This window comes from Platichthys flesus, chromosome 4 (assembly GCF_949316205.1).
Source record: "Platichthys flesus chromosome 4, fPlaFle2.1, whole genome shotgun sequence".
Classification (NCBI taxonomy): domain Eukaryota; kingdom Metazoa; phylum Chordata; class Actinopteri; order Pleuronectiformes; family Pleuronectidae; genus Platichthys; species Platichthys flesus.
The window spans coordinates 9133147-9148929 of record NC_084948.1 but is presented as its reverse complement, the minus strand read 5'-3'; the positions used below and the strand labels follow the sequence as shown (position 1 = coordinate 9148929).

At 44.5% G+C, this 15783-nt stretch overlaps 1 long non-coding RNA gene across 1 annotated transcript; it reads right to left on the bottom strand.

Annotated features, from left to right (window-relative positions):
- Positions 1-242: 242 nt before the first annotated feature.
- On the bottom strand, positions 243-15714 carry LOC133952397 (uncharacterized). The gene is made up of 3 exons (XR_009920544.1): positions 15516-15714; positions 13085-13177; positions 243-358 (listed from the first exon to the last, which is right to left on the bottom strand). It is a non-coding gene; the product is annotated as an uncharacterized LOC133952397 (long non-coding RNA).
- Between the last annotated feature and the right edge of the window lie 69 nt (positions 15715-15783).

Below are 15783 nucleotides of genomic sequence, written 5' to 3'. Positions count from 1 at the left end.
GGGTTTGGAGTCAGTCTGTACCATGGAATCGACCTAAATCTAAACCTTGAGGTAAGTATCATTTATTTGAGAGAATTTTTCTTCACTTGTTCTTTCATGTTCTGTGGTAGTGCAGTGTGAAAGGTTTGTGTTCTTGAGGAGTCCATGTGCTGTCGAGAGGCTCAGATCTATGAGAGTTGAATGATGCTGTACTTACAAACTATGCTGTGCTGGTGAAGCAGAGAAACTCACACACGTACATTGTGGTATATTTGTTGTTTTTAATTCAGTATGATAATAGAAGATAGTCAAACTGTTACTGTAGTGCATCAAGATCCCAAGAATCACTGGTCAGGTCCATGGTCTGGCAGAATGACTCCTGGTTGGAAAGAGAGAGAGGAGTTTTTGCCTTATTATCCTCATTATAAGCCCCCAACTGCTCTAGTGGCGAACCTGCCTCCTACAAATGATGTCTAAACATTACAAAATTGTTTCCCCAATTATGTGGTTGTAGCAAAGGAAATCACAGGCAGCATGATACTCTGAGGAACTGCTTAAATTTTTTTTTCTTTAATGAATGAATGAAGTGAGGCATTTACAAACCGCAGGTTGCCGATGTATGCTCTGGGGTTACACACCGTCATCATCATGCTGGGCAGCGTGAGTTCTACAACACTTCCATTTAGTAATACACAACCCGAGAGTTTCTAAGCCTAAATATTTTGGAAATGTCTGAAAACTCTGGACCTTAGTTAAATTCTTCATTTGATAATATACACTGGCATGTGCCGATTACGTGATTGGTTATGTGACATGTGTTGTCAGGCATGTCTGTTTGGACGAACATAATTTTTTTAAGCTAAAACAATGTTAGATTCGTATACGGAAACGGATGGAACATTCTGTCTGTAGACTGTAGACTTTATTTTGTTTGTACTTGTGCATGTATTCTGCAAGAGTACAGATTCTGACAAAACAGACCCGCCGGAAATCACGGGGGGGGGAGTGTAGCCAGTAGTTCAAGCAAGACGACCATGAGACACAGAGAACAAAATCCAACAACCTTTTTGAGGAGAGACTGTACGAGTTGGTAAAAGAAAACTGCGTCCATATTTTGTCACAACACCTGCTTCAACCAGACTGGCGGACAATACTCAATTGCTTAGAAAACCATATGCACCTGTGTCCTCTACATGTTTTCGGAAAATAGTTATTTTATTCTTGATTTCGCCTTAAGAGATCTTAGCTGGTCGTAAAGTATAGGCACATGCTATTCTTGTGACACGTAAGCTGGCTTCAATACGTATATTATTATTCTCAACTGTACTTTGTGATTGCTCCAAGGGATTAATAAAGTTGTGTTGCGTGCCGTAGTATCATCTGTGTGAATGATGGAGCGTCTTCCTTGATCATAATTCTGTCTCTCTGAATTTCTACTTCTCCCTAAAGAGCTGCTGAGCCTAAAACAAACTTTATTATCCTCAGCAGACATGCAGAGAACATATAATTTCCCCCGTGAAGCAGAACACGGTCAGCCTGAAACAGGACGAGATATATTTATTGATGTGTGCTGCGACATCAAGGCTACATATCTGCAGCCAGAAGATTTTTATTTTGTATTTCATCGCCGCTTCTAAACTAAAATTCAACTTAGATTAGTTCACAATCATTTTTCTCCACAGACACATTTTGTTTTCTCTTCCTCTGCTGCCTTCAAAACCTTCCTTTAAACCCCCTGCACCTTTTTCGTATTGACGATTTACTGGATTTCATCTTACTTTGCATCACTATTCTCATCCCGAAAAACCTTGCAACTTGTGAACTTGAGGAGCACTAAATCCCCCATCCCTACCCCACCCCCGCCATCCTGCACAAGGGACACACACATACACACGCGCTTGCACTCATGCACAATGAGTGGCAGGTATCTTATGCATTCACGGGCTGATGATTCCGATAATCCGAGTGAAAATACAATTCCTGGATCACTGGATTTAAATGACATTATACAGAAATTAGATTTCACATCTAGAGCAACTGAGCCTCCCCCGATCCATCTCTTTCTAATTATGCTACTTCCCCCTGAATCTGCACCAGACTCTTTCTTCTTCTTTCCTTTTTGTTCATTCTGCTTGAATACAGGCTGGGATATTCTTTAGCGGCACAATGCATCTATTACAATAGAAAGTAACCCAGGAGCTGCTATATATTCCCAGCGATGGCTCCCCGATGAATTGGCGGCGTGTTTGATGCATGGTGGGCCGCGTTGTGTTACACAGAGCAGAGGGGGGGCCCATACAGTCATCTACCTGTAACTGACACGGTGCATATTTACAAGAGGAAGCCCAGTTCAACTGAATTCAGCGCAGGTTTGTAAAGAGTTCAAACTGATATGATAAAGATGTAGACGTGTACTCAGGTCAATGTGGATTTTGCTGTTACATTTATAAACATTCTTAGGTTAGGCTGTTCAGTAATCATCTGGGTTTACAGAACACTGCTGTGTGTACATGTCTTCCAAACCGCCTTTCCCCCCTATCATTTTGATTATTTTATTATTTTATTTTGCTATATGACTATATAACCTTTTCTGCAATAAACCAGTATGCAAAGTGTTCTAACTTCACTCTGCCCCGTAGAGTCTGCACACAGTATTCCAGTACACAAACATTATTGGAGAGCTGTTCGAGGAGGGTTCACTAATGAAAATAACGAATTCTCTCCCTACCCTAATGTTGTTAAAACCTTCACCTAAGCAAAAGTTAAAAAAGTGATTCTTTATGAGCATGACATGAAAAACTACTGTATTTTTTATTTCAGTGTTCCATTAATACTTTTAAATGTCATTGAACTGGTTTCTACAACTTCAGCTAATCAGGGGAGGATATGGAGCTGGGAGGTGATTCTGTTTCTGTATTTTATTTCAACACATCTGTTCACATGACCAAAATCAACAATGTTGAAGTTGATCTCACAGTATTTCTGATTTACCTTCTTTACTGCCCAAGTCCAATAGTTTTCTTTCACAGTAATCTAAATAAATCTTTAAAATCAACATGATGGAGTCTGGGGCACAGAGGAACAAGATGTACTGGGATCTGGATAAACGACCATTCACTGTTAGAGTAATCATTGTTGGTTTGGGAATATTTTGATAGTAAAACTAACAAAAACTACAGAGATGGTTTACTATCCGTCTATCAGCCATTCCAACGGGCTGTGTACCTCGTGTGACCAGGCTGGGCCCAGATAAAAGAACTCCTCCTGATTAGATTAGATCTGCTCCTATGTTTGTCTTCCAGTGTCAGGGATTACATGATTTGCGTGTTCGCGGGTGTTAACTCTCCCACCTACGCACCGTTGGGGGGTGCATTCCAGCAAACTATGCAAATGAAGCTAGCTTATTTTTTATGGTGTGCCCCTGTATCTTGTGTCACTCTATACTTCCCACCTGAAGCACCTTGGGGTGACTCATATAACTTCCCCTGTTAATGATCTCCATGATTGCAAGCCTACATCAATTGCAGAATGTCACATGTGAAATCAATGTCTTCAACATAGGCCAACCCTAACCCCAATTTACTTTATATCGTGACCTTTTGTGGCAATAATGTTCAAAGCTTTCCAAAAGTGACTGGTCTTTTTGAAAAGTTAACAGTAATTCTGAAAGTACGTCCACAATAATGTGTCTTTGTTTTAAAACCCACACTTTACAACAATGGACAAGGTATATACCTATTTCCTCCTGATTGAATGTTGCATTCATGAAAAGAAAACCTGCCACAGGTTTCGGATTTTGGTCCCTGTTAACTTGAATATTGCTGGAACAATATATTGAATATGAAGATCCAAACAAACTTAAGAGAAGTCTGTCTGTTCATGTGTAAAACACCACATTGCATTGCCATTATCACAAGCCTCTAAATCAGCATTAAAGCTGGGGTTGGTAATCCTGGAAAAGCTAGCAATATGCAGGCTACACTTAGAAAACATGCAAACAATACATCCCACCCCTCCCACTGGCCCTCTCTTCACAGCTACATCTCAAGAACACATGAACACACACTGCCTGACAACTTTGAGAGGCTGACTTTTCATTGACTTGCTGGCTAACTCTCTGGCTATCATCTCCACTTCAGTGGTGTATGTGTCCAGCTGAGCAGACAGGTATGCCAGGCAATCATTTCATTCAAATCAAATGATGAGTCGTGTTAATAACAGTCCTGCGAGGGACAACGCACATCGTTTTTTCGTTTTAATTGTCGATGGCTGCTGGGATGTGAAGAGGAGGGCAACAAGCGAAATGAAAAGTTTTTCAGAACCGACCAAGCCTGATTTTAAGAAGTCCCAACATAAACGACAACTGTATCCTGAGTTAGTGAACTACGATCTGTTTATCACAGGGAAATGAAAGTGACCCTACACATCTGATGTCCGATAGCCCACACCCCTCCTTCTGGGGCTCAGCTGGACATTCTGGGGGGGGGGGGGGGGGGGGTCAAGGTGGGTGCTGTTCTCTGAAACTATACCGCTGACCATCAGTTTGCCAAGTCAGCTAATTTACAGTCCACCCTCCCAAGCAACCAGCGACCCCCCCCCCCCATCCCACCCAGCCAAACAACACTTTGCCTCTGTGCACACACTCTCTCTTTCTCTCAACCCTCTCTCTATTTATCTCTATTTCTCTCTTTCTCTTTGGCTGGGTGTGAAGACGCCAGCAGCACGCTCCAGTGGAGACAAATCAGACCTTGCCAGCCATGTCATCGTAAAACATCCCCCAGGAAGGTTGTGACCTCCTCACCCTTTCAACTCATCTGCAGGCATAGCGAGTCGGGAGAGGAGGAGGGTTCTCCATGCAGCAGCATAACCACCTCGTCTACATTATCAGAGGAGAAGAAGCAAGGGGGAATGATGTGGACTGAATAAGAGTTCAGTGTCACACACAAGCAGGGATGGAAATATGAGTAAACGCTGTCCAACACATGCTGCATGAGATGCACTGTCGAAAATCAATGTAGAGGAAATGCCAATAAATACTAGATGACTGTCAGCGGTCACCTTGCTCCTGTGTAGTATTTATGTCCTGCGTAAAGGAGCACTGTGCTCGTCATGTGGACAGACCTCAGGAACCACCTGAGACCCCTCAACTCCCTCAACTTCAAAGTATATATATACTTCACCTCACATTTGCAATTTGCATTAACCCATTAATACTTTGTGTTTCTGTACCCTTTATACTGAAAAACTCAATGGTCAGTGTTCTCTCCAGTTTTTTCAACATCTATTTTTCTTGGAAACTGAAGTATGGATAAATTAATAGTTCTTGATTGAAGGGAAGTTAATTCACTGTTGTAACAAGACTGAGTTGAGAAGATTGATATTAACCATTGCTGTGTGTGTGTGTGTGTGTGTGTTAAGTGCAGAACGGGACTCAGCATGTGGCTCGTCTTTCTCAGCATGAAGACTGGAAGCAGGGAAACAGCTGCTTTCCAACATGCACTGAACTCTGCACTTCCTCCCTACTTTCACTTGAGGAGGTTCATGTATGAAAGATAATGTCCAAGTGAGACGCTCTCCGGTTTCTGTGGACTTTATCCGCCTGGCCTCCGCAACTGGGGGGGTGGATGACGCTTCTAATGTGCGACAGACACAATAATGAAAAAAAAGAAAAGAAAATAAATTTTATCTCCCGGTGAAAAAGAGGTGACCTTAAGACTCTTTGTCCCAGTGGGGTTAACAGGACTGGTGCTATTGTACCTGTGCAGAGACCAAAACTTGTGATCACTGATATAGGCTACAACCAGAGATACTGCTCAGATGTAGTGAATTACAGATCATAATCATAACGAATGTGAATATTTCTTATCCTTGGAGAGATCCGGCTTAACTTTTCCAATCTCTCATCTTAATAATGAGTGGGGCTAACCTCGTCCTTACTTATTCAGCACATAGATATAGACTGAAATGATGTTCAACCAATCAATCGATTTCTATTTGTCAAGCCCATATTCACAAGATCACAATTTGTCTAATTTTAGGGTGAAACTGCACTCTATTATCAACACTGACATCAGTGTACAAGATCACGCAGAAGCAGCAGAAACGTGTTTTTATTAGTAGATCAATTAGATCGGATAAAATGAGATTTAGTTGTGGGATGCTCACATTGGGTATTCCGTTAGTTCTTTGTTTTGTACTTTGTCACAGTCTTTCATGCCTAAAGCATTTTGTGTCCATCTTTGATTCTACTCGGTGAAACAGTATTTTTTGCGCCGGGCTACCGAAACAGTTTTCAAACTCTTTTTAACTGCTCAACTTGGTTGTGCACAGCATCGCCCTTTACTCCTGGAAAGATCAGCCTACCTCTCCTAAAATGCCAACACACACACACTCACACACACACATTCAACCTCATCCAGCGTCAGACTCCCTGTTGCTCTAACCTGATGGAGCCATCAGCCAGGAGCCAGACAGGGAGCAGTTGTTCTCATGGTCTCATCCCCGCTGCAGAGCCTTGACACGGGGAGAGACAAACAATTTGGCCTCCCTCCCACAGTCACAGCTCTGGATGCCAGCAGGGGAGGCAACTAGGGGTTGGTGTGTGTATGAATGCGTGACAGAGAGAGAGAGGGAAAGAGAGGTCCCTTAGTGTAAGTGCCTTTCAGTCAGTGGAAAAGAAAAGACAAGTCATATTTCTGAGAGTGTGTCAGATACGGGCATAGGGGATCGATCTGCAGCCAAATAATTTGTTCCATGAATGTTAAGGGCATTCACTTTCAACAAGTGGGGCTATTTTCACTGTTTTTCTTTGCATATATACAACATCTCCTTTGTCCTTTCCAGGAGCTGAGGGTGTGCACGTGCAGGTTGTTTGGTCAGCGTTGAATATTGCCAAAGGCATGAGAAGACTGCGAGGCTTTTGACACAGGGGCTGGGACAAAGGGAAATGGGGTCATGTGGTGAAATGGTTAATGTGAATCTTAATAGAGGCGGCAATGTCATTATCTCCAAATCCCTCTCGACTGGGGGGGTCGCACCGTCGACGGCCACTTTACATCCCGAGCGTGTCAGGCCGAGAGACCAGGGGCATGACTGCCAATCCCATCCGGAGGATTTGTGTCCTCCTCCACCAAATTCGGTAAGCGCATGCAGGCTCATAAAGGTGTTGAGAATTGAGGAATTTGTCTGGGAGACATGGCCAAAGTCAACGAGCTAGTTCAGCCGTTTGGCTGCGGGGAAAATATCGGACAGAAGTCCAGGGCCTTGTGAGGCACCTGAACCCTGCTTCTCTGTCCACCAAAACAGGCCCGAGCAGAGGAAGCACGGCTGCCTGCCCCTAAATGAGATGAACACTGTCACATTTTACACACTGCCATGGTTTCAACCAACCCCTGATAATCCCTTCCCAGAAATAAATTGTCCCATTAAAATGAAATGTTGCCCATGTAGGTTTAATAAATTGAAAACGCTTGTTTGAATCCTCTGTAATTTGGAGGGAATCCCAAGCATATAGCAAAGGCTCTAGCAAAATAAGATTATTTGCTGTGTATAATAATGTATGCAGCAGTTTTTATGCATCCAAACAGTGTCAGTGAACCCCCCAATGAAATGTGTGCTTATTTATATGCAGTTATTCAGGTATGCAGTAAATTCCAATTACTTCTTAAGATTTCTATTTAGCATGAGGGGGAAATGTGACAGGGAAGCTCTGTGTTTTGAGCAGCATTGTAAATCTTGTTAACTCTTTGCAGCATATAGCGGGAAATCTGCATTCATGTCGGGGGGGGGGGGGGGGGGGGTGCACACGATTTGAACAACTAGCTAATAGTCCTGTATGGGGACGAGTTAGAGAGATGTGAAGTGGATTCAGCTAATGTGGAGATTTCAAGGCTGATTTCAACAGATTTGTTTTTGCTTTATGTTTTGTAATGCTATACAAAATCTTTAAATTTGCCTCTTTGCACGAATGCATGTTAATGTAAATTGCTGGCAGAGAAAAGCCTCTGAAACCGTATTTAGACCATCGTGGGACACTAAAACTCTGCACTAACATCTTAACTATTGAAAAATGTACTAACCCCCACTAATGCATTTATTTAAAAAATCAAATTAATGTACTGTCATGGCAGATTTCTGCGACGTGTGGTGGGAGATGAATTTATAGACACTCCCTCCATCCGACATAGAGGAAACCTACTTGGCAGCTCTTTTTTGTTTGGTTGCAATGTTGATATGTCCTTTTTTTATTTTTTATCATTTTTTCTCTAATTCCTAAAAATCTACCGTGTTCCTTTCAGGATTTTCAGGATTAAATTAACAATTGAAAAACAGTTTCTGATGATCCAACCACTGAGCTTTTTCCTAAAACGTTCAAGCAATGTCGACAGTCGGCCTGGTGAGTCACAGTCAGTTGTCCTCATCAGGTGAAAGCTCTGGAAATTCAAGTGAGTTACAAATAAAAATGACTTGTCTTATTGTTGTACCCATCAGTTTACTGCTAAACCCAATGACTCTGGTTTCACCTTCCAGTATGAGCTGTGATAACCTGTTTGAACATCAGGAGAAGGTGGGTGGTTGTTTGGGGATGTTCTGAAGGTGTTCTGCCTGATGACTGTGACCGGACGTGGATGTTACAGAAAACAAACGTGCTGGTCTAACTGGGATGTGCGTCTTCGACTGTGTGCTTGTGTACCATCCACTTAATGGACTTTGCCTGAGCTTCCAGGTGATGTCAACATGGGTTTGATTTAGTTGTCATCATTGGTTGACAGCTCCAGAAGAAGCTAATCCATTATTCATGTTTTAATTTGCACACTGTTACATGAAACCTAAAACTGGTGTTGAAACGATTTAATTTTATTTGACATTTTGGGATTTATGGGGGTTGGGGATACGTTACTTAAATGCACATCATACAATAGTTTAATGATGAAAATAAAATGTAGCGTGTGTGTGTGTCTGCATTTTTGTGTGCGAGTGCCAGTGTGCAAGTGTGTGTGTGTGGGGGGGGGGGGTTCCCTGGGTGATTGTAGGGCTCTGCATTTGTCCCTAACCCTGGAAAACATTCAAAGCTCATTGGGACACGTATTTGACTTTGATTCAACCACCAAGCACCTATCTATTTGGTTTATTCAGTTATTGGAGGAAATTCTATTGTTGTTCTTTTGGTGTATAGCACAATGATATAAAGAAAGAAGGGGGGGTGTAAATTAAGCACAGGCCCCTTTAAACACTGGAGCAGCCCTGTGTGTTAGTCTCAAAAGGGAAATCCATGTATGAGTTTGTGTATCTTTAACGGTGCTTCTGTTTTTTTCGACTATGTGTCATGAGTTACAGTAGGAGTTGAGGCTGGATGCCCCCCCCCGCCTCCCGCACCCAGCACTCAGTCCCCCGTGCTGGACCCCCAGGGGCCCTAAATCCCCCCTGCTCTTCCCTGCAGTCCCCCTCTGACGTGCCGCATGCCGAGGCGAGCAGCGTTTTGCCTATGCATTAGCCATCCATTTCCCCCGGCTGACACCTCTCCAACATAAAACCGTAAGGCAGAGGTAAAATATGTCTCTCCTGGCGAAAATAAAGCTTTGTCTGCCTGCTGATCTATTGGATATAAAAATAAAGCCGCGGCTTCGATGCGGGCTTTACCTTATGCGCGCGCCTTTGCTTTTTACGCACACAAAAGCTCCAATGAAGATGGATAGCGCGGGATCCAGCGTCCAGCGCAGCGGCATCGCTCACTCCACTCCTTCCTCCTCCTCCTCCTCCTCCTCTCCTTTCCCTCTCTTGCGGTGTTTTCCCTCAGACGCCGTTGAGGACTGAGCTGTCTGTTATTGAACAGTGAATGTCGATAATTATGCAGGGATTTCCAGGCTAATCGGCTTTGGAAAAGTTGCGCACGTTCACATTAAACAACAATCTGTGGCTTCTTGGCTTTTGTTTGACGCCAGGGTTTTTTTTTTTTTTTTTTTTTGTCTGTCTTTTTTCCAGGTAAATATGGACATCTGTGATTCCACTGGGTTTATTGTTTGTGGCGCTTTGGGACGAGGGGACATCTGAAAGGAGAACAATGGCTTTAACAGGCCTGCGACTGTATTTACAAGATGCACGTGCATGATTTATCATTCTGAACATATCCAGAGATTTCAAGAAAAAAAGAAAAAATTGTCTTCAAACAATTTGAACCACCGATGAATTAAAGTAGCCATTAAATCACATTTTAAGTTTAGCTGCGATTGTTTTTCTCTCTAAAGTCGAAGTGAAGAATTGTGTGAAATCCAAAGAGTTGGAAATCAAATAAAACCTGGAACATTCACAACACCTCACAAAAAGAGCTGCTTTCGTCACAGGATGGCGACGGCCTTAAGTCACATTTTAAGAATCATTCTAAGCTTTTTATTTATCTCTTACACTGGTTTCATTTTACGATGAAAGGCTTAAATCACGAATTTTAAAAATACACCTCCTCATTTAATTTCAAGAGCTCCCTTCTGGGCTCAAATAACCCATTAATACGGTTTCCCACTGGCCCTATAGAAACATGTAACATGCACAAAATGTTCCGGGAAGAAGGAAATAAATCACTGTAATAAAAAGGAATCAAGGCCTATTGATGTTTTTTTTTTTTTTTCACCATGATTTATAAAGTGAGAATTAGAGGCCGGGCGCTGCTGGATAAAAACTCCCCGTCATCTCATCTGTATAACACACAGGGGTCCGATGGGTGGTGGACGGGCAGCGTCATGGGCCTCTCTGCTCTGCTGTATATGTGTATCAGCAGCGGCCAGTCCTCTCCTCACGCTTGCGGGCTCGTTTTATATCAGGGCGCAGAAATCCGCTGCGGCGGCGGCAGCAGCAGCAGCACATATCTGGCGCTCTGCAGCCATGCAGCTCGTCCCCTGAGCATTGGCCAGCGGGCGATAATATCTCAAAGGCACTGGTTATCGCCACACATTATATTATAATCATTAGTGATCCTAGCCCTTTCACCCCGACTGCAGAATAAGCGCGGAGCACCATTAATCTAAACTAGGGGAAGTGCATTAGAGGCTGCTTCCCGTGCATGTTCATTTCTCAGCGCCTCTGTTTGCAGCGCGGGGAGGGGAGGGGGGGTGGAAGAAAGGAGCGTTTTCACTTTTGATTTACAGTGACGGCTCTCAGTCAGTGATATGATGGGAACGGCGGCGTTTTGTGTGAGCCGCGCTGTTGATTTAACGGGCTGTTCTCGGAGTTTGTGTGAATATTGTTATTTATGGGCGACAGGAGGAGAGAACTTGGGGTGTCTCATCAAATACTTTCACGCAATAACAAATCTGAAAACGGAATACGTTGACGGTTCATGACTTTATTGAAATTTTGTCAATAGATAGATAGAGAGATAGACAGATAGAGAGATAGAGAGATAGATAGATATAGATATACGTAGGTTTTGAGTTAAAATGAAGGAATATGAATAGCTATGCCTTCTTTAGGTGTATAATAGGTGTAGTTATTAGCCTTCTCACAGTGCTGGTGATATAATGGCCTGTGCAACCTCCCGTTGCCAGGATTGATTCGCCCCCTAGAGGAGTGTGTGGGACTGTGGTGGTGATGGTGGCCTTGTTTCCGGGTGACCCCGGGGCCTCATGCAGGGTTACTGCTCTGGAACCAACGTCCCCTCCTCACCCCCAGGACCCCACCTCCACCCCCAGCCCACTAATTCACTGAGTCATATGATCTCCTTGAGAAAACACACGGGCAGCGGAGACGGCGGTGGATGATGGTGCTGCAGATCATGGCAACCTCTGAGTATTGGCGTGTGTGTGTGTGTGGGCAGGGTGGGGGGGAGGTTGACTGACTGAGAAAGGACAGCTGTAGGGAGATGATCTATAAATCCCATTGGATTTCTTTCAGCACAGGCTGGGACCGGAGTTGAAAAGTCTGGAAAATGTTTGCATAGAGTTGCTGTTGGCTCAATAATCCACGTTGAGTTCACATCGGCATATGTTTGGCCCCTGATCTACAGGAGGAGGAGGAGGGACACACACACACACACACACACACACACACACAGCTTGGCCAGTCGACTGTGGGACTTTACGTGCTTTGCGGTAGATGCTGTAGCCCATCCAGTCATGTGGGTTACACGTTCAGAATCCCCCCTGATGTGTCAGCTCCATGGCCTTTTCTGCTGCGTGAGCATCGCGAACCGCGGTGGACACACAGAGGCACGGATGGATGGATGGATGGATGGATGGATGGATGGATGGATGGATGGATGGATGGATGGATGGATGGATGGGTGGATGGATGATTGGATGGATGATTGGATGGATGGATGGATGGATGGATGAATGGATGGATGAATGGATGGATGGATTTCAGTCCTGGGAGGGCGTGATAACGCCGTGAATGATGATTGACAGCCTGGCAGAAACAGAGACATGCCCACCCCTCTCTCCCTCCTCCGACATCTCCTCTACAAACTCACTTAAAGTTTATGAACATGGTGATAAACTTTTTTTTATGGGGGGGGGGGGGGCTGCAGTTTGCGCACAAAGCTTTTAAATAACATATTAATTGTGGCGACTGTTCAATGAAAATTTTCATTTTATTATAAAATAAAAACTAAGAAACAAAATGCTTTTTTAAATTCGTTTTAAAAATGTTTATTTTTAATTTTTTGTAAATAACATCAAACTCTTCTTCGAGGTAATGGTCCGTTTTTTCTAAAATAAATGAAGTCGTAAATCAGAATGATCAATGCGCCTTGGTATGAAATATTAAGACCAGCACCTTATAATAATAATAATAATAATAATAATAATAATAATAATAATAATCATCATCATCATAAACATAATCATAATCATAATCGTCATCTTGCGGTTAGGCTGCCAGCAGGACAGAGCAGCGGACCGGTACCCACCCCAACACGCATCTCCACCCCGGTGCGCTCAGAGGATCAAAGCTCCAGTCCGCGGTCCCTGCTCGGTCTCACTGGCCCGGGTTAGGACCTGGGTATTAGGTTCACATCCTCACGGTATCACGTCCTGGCCACCACGGGAAACTTCTCTGAGTATCTCTCTCTCTCATAATTTACCCCCCCCCCCCCCCCCTCAACCCATCTTATCACCTGCTCCGTGCAGCATTCAGTCTTCCCTCCGTCCTTCCTCCAGCCGGAGCCCCTCGCACACTGTTGTGGTGACACTGTGTCGCTAAACTGAGCCTGGGGGAGAGAGGGGAGACAAATAAACGTGTCATGATTAGAATTAATGATTGCATGCATCTTCACAGCCTCATTCATTATCTCAGATTAATTATCTCGCAGTGTACCACTTCACTTGTCTGCACTTCATAAACCCCAAATCTCCTGGGATGCTGTACAACACCGCGGCCCCCGATACAGGAGCGATCCCTGTTCTTATCTGAGGCTGCACGGCCTGCTGTGGAGCTGAAACCGAAGCCTCGGAAATCAAATGTAAATCTAGAAACTCCTTTCAGCGGGCAGCAGTGAAAAGACATTTGAGATTAAATTTGGGTATTTATGTTTTAATTTGTCACTGCTGCTTTACTGTGATTTTCATTTTGAACTCTGACGAGGCCTCCTGCCATCAAACCCATCTCCAGTCACTCGGAGACAATAGTAGGGAGAGTTTTGTTTTGTTCAAGGTGCGCACAAACGCTGCGCCACAAATTATAATTTCCAACTTCTGCCGGCACCAGAATGAAAATACGAGAGCATAAAAATCTATCGCTTATAGTGAGGGATTACAGTGGTAAGGTTAAAACCATTTTTTGCATTTAATAGTGTCTCTGCCTTGAGGGGAGCCGAGATATTTTTAAGCCTATAGCCTATATTTTGATTTCCCTCTGTTCGTGGATTAATCTTCCTCTGTGCGCCTGGCTTTCTCTCGCTCTGGCTTATTCTAAATCAGGCAGAGATTATCCCCCCTGACAGACTATCGAGGCATCTTCTACACATGGAAATAACAACAACTTTTGTCGTTTACATGCTGCATTTACAAGTTCGTGCGGTGGTTGGAGGCCCGCAGACTGCCAGATCTCAGTGGTTATTTCCAAGCACGTCCGGGGGTTTTAATGCAGAAGGAAAAATAGATATAGGAGCTCTGTCGCCCAGGAGCTCAACGAAAAACATTTCTCTACGCTTGCTTGTCCTCAAATGCAGAACTATGACCCGCCACGTTGTCCCGGTGCGCAATGACCCACACTGTCCCGATGATGGAAACATAACCAGACGCTGAGCAGGACGCGCTCGTCCCACAGACAGAAGCGGAAAAAAAGTATGGTGTTAAAAGAAAGGAAAGAGAACGGCTGACTGAGGAGGTGGTGACGTGAAAAATAAAAGAAGAGAGGGAACAGGGAGAGGAAGAGATGGAGAGTGCGTGTTCTGAAAGCCTTATCTGTTGTTCCTCCAGCCAGTAACACATGTCCTGTTGAAGGGGTGCTCCCCAGACGCCGAGAGGCAGCTGGACGGGGACGGGCTGGCGTTTTGCATGAGAAGCAGCCCATATGCATGAGGATGCTGGCGGGCTATTGGTACAGAAAAAATGGGTGTCCCTGGATCGCATCCCCCCCCCCCACACACACACACACACCCCACCCGCGTTAAAGTGCGCAAAGAGCGCAGCTGATTCCATCTGAAGACGAACAAAGACAAAATAGAACATTTCCTTATTGTACTTGTGCGTGTAGTCAGCTCGTTGTCTCGGAGGCCACAGCAGAACACTTCGTGTAAACAAACGGTTCACAGATTAATTAATACCAACTTGTTTCCTGGCAAACGCAGATCTTGATTAGATGGTGGAACGAAACGAATTTGTTCAGCAAGCGTACTTTTTTTTATTTTTTTTCCTCCAGACTAGACTACCTATTTAATGAAACCGAACAAGGAAGAAAAAACAAACAAATCTTTGAATTGTTAAATACTTCAGGTCTTTAAACATTCAACTCGGTATAGTTGACTCGATCTCTTTGAATGGGGGATAACTACTCCGAGAGGCTGTTCGGCTCACGGTGTTATTTACTTAAGGTGGACTTGAAGTGGATTGAACCTCCCTTAATGAATTGTCCGAGGTGTCCGGGCCGCGAGCCCCATGACGAGCTGAGCGGCGCGAGCTGTCAACTTTAGAGCCTTTCTGTCTTTCACTTCCACGCCTCCTCTCCTTCGCACCAAACTGAAAAGTGCTAAAGGTGCGCTACGGCTGATGCCCAGGGAAACACTCGATTGTTAAATACACCTGACAGCCTGTTATGTTGGGGGGGAGAAGTTAACGGCAACGTCTCCAAAACCGATCCCCTGAATAAGATCACAGCTTCCGTATGTGTGATCAAACATCCACCCTCTACACCGAAGACTTTATAGTTCCACGCACAGCCGCTTTATTTGTTATATTAACAACAACACACCCGAGAGAACATGTGCCAAACTCGCGCGTAATTCTCTGGCACAAAGTAACTTCACGCGAATAAAGTGGCAGCGCGCCACGCAACACGCCAAACACGCGCCTCCAGCCGCTCCGTCCCGGAGACACCACCGTATCTACCTGCTCAGATGCCTCCGTCATGTCCCCCTCATGCCCAGACGGATTGGCTCAGCGGCTGAGAAGTGGCGTCTCTCCCTCCGCGCCGCTCGCCCGCCGCCGCCGCCGCCGCGGCTTCCTCCAAACACATTCACTTACATATGACAGTTTGCAGGGAAATTCTTGACAATTGGTGTCTTGAGTGTGCGGCATAAATAGCAGGCAGAGCCGTCGCTGGGTTATGATGGGGCGGCTTGATGATTGCTGGCATGGCGCGCCGCTGATTGGTCGG